An 11,751-nucleotide genomic window follows, 5' to 3' on the forward strand; every position below is an offset into this window, starting at 1 on the left:
ACCTCCATGTTCAACTGAAATAATTATTAAGTCCACCTTCCTAGATTCGTAACAATATTTAAGTTCTTTTACTACTCCATAAAGCTAGATTACAAATAACAGAGGCTACACCCAGCCTAATTGCTCACTTAAATAATTAATATTGTCTTTTATCAATGTAGAAAAACATTTCATGCCAAAAATCATAATAATAATACCTCCAGCAAGTTGTGGAACAATGCTAAAATCCTCCATAATACCCTTTTTGATAGCAATGTATCTACATATATATTTTTCGCTTGAAGCATGATGCACACCTAAATTCACATTAACATTAACACGTTATCACACAAATTTATGTAAAAATCAAACTGAAACGAAATCCCTTTGTCTACTACCTGCCCCTTTTTTGTGTCAAGTTGACAAAATATTGTCTTAGGCCTCGTTTTACCCATAGTTGGCTCACCACTGGAACCACATGACCAACAAATTAGAATAAATTATAATGTAAGCATATCAACATAATAGAACTGTTAAATAATTAGCAGAATTAAAAAAATATCTTACAAAAAATGCAAGATAGATTATCCATAATTGTTGCTACCCAAGTCAAGTCACGGGCCGTGCTACATCCACCCGACCCCTTAACACGTTTCGACCCACTATTCATGAGACTTGTTCAAACTCTTGTCTTTACAAGTTGTGACAAAGTCATTTTTAAATAATTTGATATCTTTGCAAATAAAACACGTCCCGCCTTACCCTGCACAAACAAAACAAAATACAAGCCAAATAGTTAACCACACCAAGATAACTATTAATGCATATGCCATATAATAAGATGTCATTGAAATGCATAAATAAATCACATCAAGGTTGCATCGATATTGAAGATTATGAAGAACTAATGGCTAGTTTAAATAACAAATCGTGGTAGAAGAGAAATCGAGAGATTGTGTGGTGGTTGCTTGTAGCTGATTACATGGCAATGTTCTCTAGAAAACTCGATTTTGAAACTGGAACTGTTGAATCAAAAGTTGCAGATGAAGTCGAACAGAAGAGGAAGCAAACCAAATTAACATTCAAATACGAAATTACTTCAAGGATGTTAATTCACGAATTACAACAACTGATGCAACGAATTCAATTTCGAACTTGATTGCTGCTTTATTGAAGTTGCTCAAGTTATCATATCTATTTCACACAGAAGTGTGTGAGAATTTTTGTGATAACTTAAGAATTGACAATTCAGATTTTGATTCTGGCGCTTCGAGATTATTTATTTTACTTTTTCATGTAAGATTAAATATATTTATTTTATATTTAATCTAGTAGCCATTATAATCATTTACATTATATGGATCAAAATATATAACAATCCTATTAAATAATTAGTTGGTAATTGTTGATGGGCCTAATTACCCTTATTAACTAATTAGGGTTTCCTCCTGGGTGCATATATAAGGAGAATAATGTGGAGGTTAAAGGGTTAGACAATTACACAAACCCTAATAACACATAACATCAATCTCGCCTCCCTCTCCCAACCGAACACCCTTTTCGGTTTCTTCATCACCATCATTAGATTGCACCCTAAGGAGGAACCAGACCAAGCTGACAATCATGTCAAACACTGTTGCTGCGTCTCCATCTGGATTCTCTACTGACCTGTGCGGATGCAATCAAAGGTATGTTTTCATGTTTTCCATTATGTCTAAACAGAACTGATCAACATGTGGTATCAGAGCATATGTTGATTAGTCAGTTCTGTTTTTCGTATCCATTATTCTGGGATTGAAATCTGGAAAACAGAAGTTTTGAAAACTCAATAAAACTCACGGCTGTTTTCGGGTCATATGTGCCGAAATCAATGTTTTTCGGGAAAATAATGTTTTTTTTAAATGACTCGGAATCATAATGGTAAATCTTAATTGTACCGAAATCTGTTTAAAGCCTTAAAATTCAGGTTTTGGGTTCCAGAATTTATGTTTTATTTTTTTTAGGGTTCATCATGTTCTTAGGAAAATTCGAAAATTCCGTTATGTTTGGAATGTAATTAGGATTCATGAGTGTTTTTTTCCTGTTTAATCAAATTTTATCTTTTAAGTTTATTCGAAAACTCTTGATTGATAATCAGATAAAATTTTCGAAATATTTTGACAAAATTAGATCATCATTAAAACAGGAACCATATCTCAAAATCCCTTAGAATTCGAATTTTCAGTTATTATCACAATAAACAGCTATTAACAGTGGGCTCGAGACCATCAGTCTCGACTCGAGACCATAAGGTCTCGACTCGAGACCATAAGGTCTCGACTCGAAATCATCAAGTTCTTAAATCTTCACAACTCGAGACCAACAAATCTCGACTCGAGACCACAAGGTCTCGACTCGAAAGCATAAGGGTTCTCAAATCTTTACAACTCGAAACCATAAGGTACATGACTCGAGACCAAGATCTCGACTCGAAATCATAAAGGTTTCAGTCTTCATGACTCGAGACCATAAGATTCCGACTCGAGATCATAAGGTTGCGACTCGAGACCATGAGGTTTCAATCTTCACAACTAGAGACCATGGTTGCGACTCGAGATCTCATGATGCACTCGAGATCTCATAAAACACAGTAGTCGAGACCATGATTACGACTCGAGACACTGAGGTTGCGACTCGAGACCATTAATGACTCGAGACCTCATAATTTTTACAAGTTGAGTCGAGACCTCATAACTGAGTCGAGATCTCACTCGAAACCTCATTATTTTAGGCTGTTTAATGTGAACTAAGACTTAGCTCGGGGCTCCGCCCCGAACCCCGTGCTAACAGGTGGTTTGCTATTAAATGATTGGTTTTGTAAATACTTAGTTAATTAATAAGGATCGAATAATGTTTTACAAAACCAAAATGGCTTTACTTGAATGAGCTTCTGATGTATCACTTCTGGCCAAGGCTGATATGATACATCTACTTATCATTCAAGTATTACGAAAGCTATGTTAAGTGTGCATCATAAACATGAATGTCTTAATATCTGGCCAAAGCTGATTTAATTCTTTCGTAGATGGCATACTTAACAAGTGCATAACTAAAGTGATTGTCTCAATTCTGGCCAAAGCTGATTTGTTACAACCACTTTGCACACATGCTTAAATGATTACACTTCTGGCCAAAGCTGATTTGTCTTCGTTTAAGTAGAACTTTAAATAGTCTATTATTTTGATGTTAGTAATAGACATATCACAACCTCTTCACATAATGATCCTTATATTAGTGATCCTTAATTAACTTTTATGATCATTTCGTCTGCCTTATTTTTAGTACCCATAATTTTACTCACTATAATTTTCTTCTATAAATCTATATCTCATCCACTCTAATTCCTAAATCTAATATTTTTTGCTTAAAGTTTCTATAAGAATTAGCTCTTAAATTAAATCCTTGATTATCTCTTAAGATACGATAATCCTATTGCTCTCTTCTGATAAAGCACTACAGGAGAAAAGTAGAGCATGATGATTTGGATAAATCGAACATGATGTCTCTTATGATAATCAAGAATAAGTGTTGTCACTAAAAAGTTATTCCAGATTAAGTCTTTCCTAAGACTAATATATAATTGTGGAATAATCACTAGAACTCCTAAGATGCATGCCTTCATTTAAAATTCTAAACTATAAAGTTAAGTGGTATATGTGAATACATAATAATGTACAATTCCATGACCCATAAAGTTAAGGGCTTACGCATGGAAATAAGTACATTTTTTTCCAGTACATTACATACTAAGATTTTCACTTGTACAATTTGATGTCTTATAAATCAACTATAACACTCAAAAGTACCAAATTACAATGAGTGTGTTGATAAGCAACATATGTACATAGAAATAAATGTTTGAAACTGGAAAATAAGATGCTATTCACCTTACAACCACTAATACTTTATAAGAGGATTGTTCTAAGGTCCATATACAAATTACAAGTGCTAATTCCAACTTTAAGGTTCTTCAAGGGAAAATCTATGCACAATTATGTCATTAGACTAGACATAAGCAACGAGACTATCCATTATTCTAAAGAACAGTTGGATAAATTAATTAGATAGTCACTTACTAATGATATTTAAATCTGATAATTCTTTGATATTCCTATTAACACATGATTAGTTGACTCTAGTTCCATACGTTTCCTTACCAGAACTCAACAAATAAATAACATGAGAGCTAGTGGCAAAATTAAATCTTAAGACTATAAGAACCATAATAAGCAGTCTTTTAACAACTTTTTTCGATACCTTATATATTCTGAAGATTAATCAGAATATAGTATCATAATTAAGCAATGTTATGAAGATTGTGAGGTTTGCATAGTCAACATAAAGTCACACTTACCTTAAACTCTCATTTTATTTGTTCTAAATATCTGGATAGAAACATTACTAAGATGAAACTATAAGATACCTTACATTTTCACAACTTTTGTTATCATACAAATGAGATTTTGACAAAAGGAAAATGAGACTTATAAATTTCATCCATTGTAACCAAAATTCATGAGAAATCATGACATGGTTAATGAGGATGATTTTTTCATCTAATCTCATTCTAAGTGATTTTAAATCATGACGTTACAGCCCTAAATATTACTTGGCTTAAGGAATAAGTATGGGTCCATCATAAGTCATACATTGACATTCGTGGAACTTATTCCAAATGGAATATTCAGACATAATTTATTTATCATTTAAAAGACTATCAACTTGTATCTAGACTTTGTCGTATATGGCCGACGGTCTTAGAAGAAATCCATTTTTATATATATACTTAATAAGATTTCTATTAAATATGTCCCTAAAGTTTCCTATGATATCTAGACATTAAAGAAATCAAATAAAGTCTGACGTATATATGATAGGTTCCCACATCACGTAGCTCACTGAAACTTCTCTTATAGCATTCTAGAGATATTAAAGATCAGTGGGAGTTTTAAGTGTCTTAATAATAACTTGCAATAGTTGCAAGAGGTGGGGGAGTGAAAATTTTACATTACCTAAATTTACACCTCTTGTACAAGACACCGCTCTATCACGACATTGTTCCATCAATACTTGTCTCCTTAAAATCTAATGCTACTCTTACAAAAGTTTCATTATTGCTTAATTGTGGGCACACTTAGATTTCTTACCTAAACTAACATAATCCTCAACAAGAGAAATCACAACGACTAACGTCATTAATTTGTTTTCTCTATTAGAATTTGTTGGTCGTTAAGTATTGACCCTAAGCATGCTGAGTTCCTAGAGATTTCTAAGGTCAATGGGAGCAGTGAAAGTCCTTATTATGACTTGCAAGGAATACAAGAGGCGGGGGGAAGAGTGTCATTAAATTTCACTCCCAATTTAACTCCGATTACACCTCTTGTACACCATACTGCACCAACTCTTACAAACTTATAATCCTGAAAATGATAGCAACCTAACCAAGAGCTAATCCATAAAACTAAAACTTCTAATGAACCCAATAATCAACTCAGGAGGTCATCTAGGTTTAAAAGCCTACTAACTTTGATGATTACATAACCTCCCTAACTGAAGTTGAAATGGATTTTGGAAATGTTTACCGATCCTATCTCTTCAAATTAAGCCATTAGTGTCAATCAATATTTTAATGGAATAAAACAGTTTTCTAGTAAGACTGATTTTATGTGTTCGTATAACATTTGGGATTTGATTGAATTACCTAAGAGTATTCATAACTAAACCAAATCCTAATACATAAGCGTTAAGACACTAAGAAGCATGATTGATTGTCAAAAGGTTATACTTAGGAAGAGATAAATTATCAAAGATTTCTTTGAGGATCATCACTGTTCTAGTAGCTTATAATAGTTCAAAGCTACATTAGATGAACATTAAAAGAATTTTCCCTAACAAACTGGCTGACACATTTACATGTTCATAAAACAACCTGAAAGTTCTAAACTGAAGGTTAAAGAACACTTTATTTGAAAGCCAATAAAATCCATGTATGGGTTAATGCAAACATCATAATGTGATGAAATCTTAATATGGTTATTTTCATCAACAACCAAGTGGATTAATGTACCTACCTCAAAATGAGTGGGAGCAACTAAGATAAACTTGTCCATATAGATGATATTCTTTTGACAAGTATATGCTACATAAGCCAAAGCATTGTTAACACAAACTTTGATATAATAGATCTCAGAGATATCTCTTACGTGATTGATATCATAACATACCGAGATAGACCCAATGGGACATTAGTTTCGTTCCATAAGTTTAACCTTAAATGGGTCCTTACATATGTAACAAACAATACTGCTCTCCTTTAGAGGGTAATAGGATAAATGAGATTATTTATTTATGCTTCATTAATTAGAAGCCTTATGTAAGTTTAAGTCTATACTCGTTTAGATATTACTCACATTGCAACACACTAGATTTGTCTAGATGAATGTGAAGCATCTAATGGAGTATTACAATATCGTTAAAAGAAACGAGAGGCTAAAATTTGAAGAAAACTGAGAACTAAAAACTGGTTGATTACTCTAACTTTTTAATGTTCAAAGATGACAAAATGTAATTTCGGGTATATCTTTATGTCAGCAGACAAAACCTATCTCATGGAGGAGTCATAATGCACTGATATTAACAACCTAAGTTATAACGACATAATATAGTCACTAAATGTTGTTGGAAATTTATCAGTGGACTCATACGTTTATTAACTCCATATAATTAATGTTTTGAAGAGTTAGTGTGATAAAGTCAGCTACCATGACTCCTTGAACAGTAACAGTTCAAGAGGTGCTGCATTAAGTTTCGATACGCAATTAATTATTCGTTTATGAACGAATTGAGGAAACTAAGTTTTGTATCGAATACATTCATGATATGCTTAAGGATCCTATAACTGAAGGGCTATTACCCATAAGTCTTATTAAGAGAGCTCATAGACGGGTATTAATTAATGGCCGTGTGCAATTGCATATCGTACTATGAATGACTAAGTATTAGTTAATTTTCCTCATCAGTTTGATTTTGTATGTCTCTAAGAATATGTCAAGTCGACATAATGGAATATAGACAAATAAAGTTACAAATCAAACAAAGGGCTTATGCGTATTTTGATCATAACGATTAGGTTTTAAATTAAGGCTATAGTAAGATTAATGGGGGTCCTGAGTCGCATAATGATTCAACGGCTGTATTTCTCTGCTATAGTACTTGTTTAAGGCTAAAATGAGTGTTAACTACTGATCAGGCTTACCTAACACTCATAGTAAATTATTACTCGGCTAAGTGGGAGAATGTAAGATTAAATATATTTATTTTATATTTAATCTAGTAGCCATTATAATCATTTACATTATATGGATCAAAATATATAATAATCCCATTAAATAATTAGTTGTTAATTGTTGATGGGCCTAATTACCCTTATTCACTAATTAGGGTTTCCTCCTGGGTGCATATATAAGGAGAATAACGTGGAGGTTAAAGGGTTAGACAATTACACAAACCCTAATAACACATAACATCAATCTCGCCTCCCTCTCCCAACCGAACACCCTTTTCGGTTTCTTCATCACCATCATTAGATTGCACTTTAAGGAGGAACCAGACCAAGCTGACAATCATGTCAAACACTGTTGCTGCGTCTCCATCTGGATTCTCTGCTGACCTGTACGGATGCAATCAAAGGTATGTTTTCATGTTTTCCATTATGTCTAAACAGAACTGATCAACATTTCAATATCGATTTTTTATCACATTCAGTGATACACCGATTTTGATGTTTGAATGAGAATCACCAACTTTAAAAGAACATAGTTAAAAATGAAAATAATATTTTACCTTCACTTGTGTTTTCTATCGCCGGTTCAGTGGAGGGGAGCGGCAGTCATCGTACGGCTTCGAACGACGACAATGCTTAGATTAGGAGAGAAATCTGGAACGATGGATTGTTGATGTTGTTAAATACATGATTTTGGAACGGTTTCTTTGCAAAGGAAGGAAAGAAATCAATTTTTTTGGGAAACATGGTAGGTGATACATGAACAGAAGACAAATGAATAAAGGGGGAGCAGACAACTTTACTTTGTGTTGAACATTGCTCTATCTATGTTCTCATATAGCTCTTCAAGAATGCTTAACTAAAAATAGGAACTTTTGTTCGTAGGCCTCTGGACATTATATAAGACTGAAACCCATGTTTGTAGGAAGCTTAGAATTATGGAGATAATGGGCAGGAAATTAGGAGGTAACCACCAGCTAAGAAAAACTGTTCTCAACCGCTCTAAACCGCCACCGTAGCGGTTATTTTTATGAGTTTAAGTGGCTGAGATTTAATCTCAGCCAAATCCAATGGTCAAGGTTGATTTGAAAGTTGGTTACACTTAATGGGAACCATATATATATAATTTACGTTTATGGAAATACAATCATCGCCAATACTTTTACTAAATAAATTGTATTTAAGTACTTAAATGTTATATAGACATGTATGTATCATTCGGTCACAGTTAGATGTTTGTATAATTCATGGGTTGTGTTAAGGACGCGTTTACTTGGTGATTTTTCAGTCAGTTTATTCACCAAGTGTAACAATAAATTGATTAGGTGTCAGTTTTTTTTTTATTTCACAACATAATGAGAAATTTATTAACTTGTCCTTAAACTATATGTTGTCTATTCAATTCAAGTATAATTCAAGTATAAATGTCAGTTATTAGCTTTCTGTCTGTGATTTATTTCCATTGTAGCGTTCCGCCTGTTTTTGAGGCATTAGTGTGATCAATAAAGCTGAACCTTTTACGTGTTTAGAGGTAACCAGGTTAATGCGAGTGTTGTGAGAACATCTCTAAATAGCGAATGTGGCTGTTTCAAGCAGTGTAATTTGGTTATGTTTCTGTGTTATTCAAGACAACAATTGTTCAAAGCTTGGCAATGGTGAAGACACCAAAAAGGTTCATCAAAGGCATCCTACTTGATTTGGCAAAATACAAGGATGCAAAGACAGAGAATCACTTCGTGTGCGGTATTTATGAACAAAAGAGTTCAAAAGGGATTGGTAACTATAGACATTTCTCTGTCAGCTTGAGCTAGTCAGTGCGAAGCTTGGCAGATCTTGTTGCGATTACTAGAGATGGGCAAATCGGTTTTTTTTATACCCGGAACCGGTTCCTAACCTTACCCGGTTCTTGACTGAGTTTGAATGGAACCGATTCTTCTAGGACCCGGTTCCGGTTAGTACCCGGTTTCAAACCAAAATTACCGGAACTATTCGTAACCGGTCCGAGTATATTGTAACCGGTTCCTCGGAGGAACCGGTTCCTCCTGGTAATTTCTAGAAAAAGCTGCAAAAGGCTGCCGGAATCGATTCCTAACGGCTTTATATCCGTTGGAATTGATTTATTGCCATTAAAAAATTAAAATCGGTTTCAAGTATTTATATGCATATCACCATCAACCAAAACTTAGTCCCACTCAAATCGGTTTCAACCTTCAAGTTACACCTAAAATCGGTTTCAACCTTTAAGTTACACCTCAAATCGGTTTCAACCTTCAAATTACATCTCAAACCGGTTATGGCATGCAAAGTGGTCATGATTTTGGAAACCAAAAGAAACCCCCAAGTTTGGAAGCACTTTGATCTGTGCTTGATGTCCGATAGCCATGAAATGGCACGTTGCAAAGGTTGTGGGAAGTTCATGAAGGCTACAGCGAACTCGACGCTTAAAAAACACACCGACCGTCATTGTCCAGAAACAAAGGCTACAGAGAAGAAAAGTGAAGGCGGCGAATCATCCTGAACCAGTTCTTCGAAGGTTTAGTGTGTTTAACTTTATGTGATGTTGGTTTGAGTGTGTTTTATGTTAATCTTATGTTTAGTTACGATGTTTGGTTTTATGTTAATGTTATGTTTTAATGGTAGGTAATGTTTTAATGGTAGGTAATGTTTGGTTGTAACTTGTAATGTTTGGTTTTAACTTTTAATGTAATCGATTTTATTTTAATGCTGCCAGTTCTTTATGTGTACGGAGGAACCGGTTCTGGGTAGGAACCTATTTTTTTTTATAAAATGTGGAACCGGGTAAGAACCTACATGTTTTTTTGAACCCCGAACCGATTCTTCTATACAGCGAGTAGGAACTAGAACCGGTTCCTGGTCGGTTCTACCGGGTCAGGTTTTGAAGCGGTTAGTATGCCCATCTCTAGCGATTACTGTATTGTGGTTATTCTTGAGTCGCAAATCTTTCACGTTCTTGAATTCTATTCTATTCTATTATAGCGCAAAGTCAAAGATACTGTTGATTTCATGTGGGGTTGTTGGATGATGAAAGCCGCAATGGTTACAAGAGTGCCATTTTTACAATACCCATTGATCATTGAAGTCCCTTTTCATCAGTTACTTTTCTAGTGTCCTCGTCAATGGGACTGGTTAGTTCACTAGGACATTGTTTTACATTGTTAGAAGTACAATGAAATCAAACATTTCGACCAAATTAAGAAAAGAAAAAGAAACATGTTTGTTAGACTAGTACTAGCGCAACATAGCTAGTAGAGGTTTTCATCCTCAAAAACTATGGGTGTTCAATCACGGTCTAAAAGAAAATCATTATCAACAAACATCTGATGAAACCATTATCTTCCAAGTTTAATTTACAACAGATAACTTCACATGCCCTGGCTAAACGACTCATGAACCATACTTGTACAGATAACTCGGTTTGAACAACCGATCTTGTCTTAAACCACATCCACCGACTCAAAAGACTCATATCTCTAGAAACTTTAAGATAACTACAAACTTTTAACAACCAATCTTGCACTTAAATCTGTATCAATCATGGTTAAAGCACCCATCCCACCAGATGTCTACAGCTAACCACCACACAAATGGTTCTGTGTAAGACCAAGTTTCTTCACCAATTGATCACGCTCAAAACACTATCTCCAACCCCTTATTCGGTCAAAGGTTTCATGTCCTAACTTGCATTTGGCTTTCGATTATAAACGCCACAATAGCATATTTGATATGACAACAAACAATTACAAACTAGTTGAGAACCCGTCCGTAGACCGGGTACCCTAACGGCATAATAACATAAATACTCATAGAACGTAATAAACAAAACGATAAAACATATTTATAATGTCACTAAACAAACAACGAAACATTAAAATGAACAAAACAACAAAGCATACTTAATGGAAATAAAAATCTGGTGAAGTAAGAGTCTCGGTATATATTGCTCCTTGTAACCCGTGAAACCAAACTACAGGTAAGAAACAATCATCCCCTTTCTTTGCCGTGTCAATTTCATTAGCAACTCCATCATTCGATACGACAAGAAACCTGCCAGTACTTGTAATATGTGTAATAGAGCATGATAAAATAATAGGCTGTATGTGTCACACCCCCAAAATTACCACCTAGGGAGTGTCCCTGTTAGGCGTGTGACGACTAGCAATGAGCCACCAATTACATTGAATCACAAGTTTGAAATAAAACTTCGTTGTTTAAAGATAGTAAAATCCCAACATACATTATTCAAAAACCATAAGTTTAGCGGAAGCATTAATGTAACGTAATATAAGTGTTATCCCAAACGAACATAGTATAAAAAGTCTGATAATAAATCCAGCAAGCAACCATGACCACTCACGCCCTCCAGCCAGCAAGTTCCTGCTTTCATAGTACCTATGGACCTGCGAGCATGTAACACACGTATCAGACAAAGC

The sequence above is a fragment of the Helianthus annuus genome, chromosome 16 (genome assembly GCF_002127325.2).
Source record: "Helianthus annuus cultivar XRQ/B chromosome 16, HanXRQr2.0-SUNRISE, whole genome shotgun sequence".
In the NCBI taxonomy this organism is placed as follows: Eukaryota; Viridiplantae; Streptophyta; class Magnoliopsida; order Asterales; family Asteraceae; genus Helianthus; species Helianthus annuus.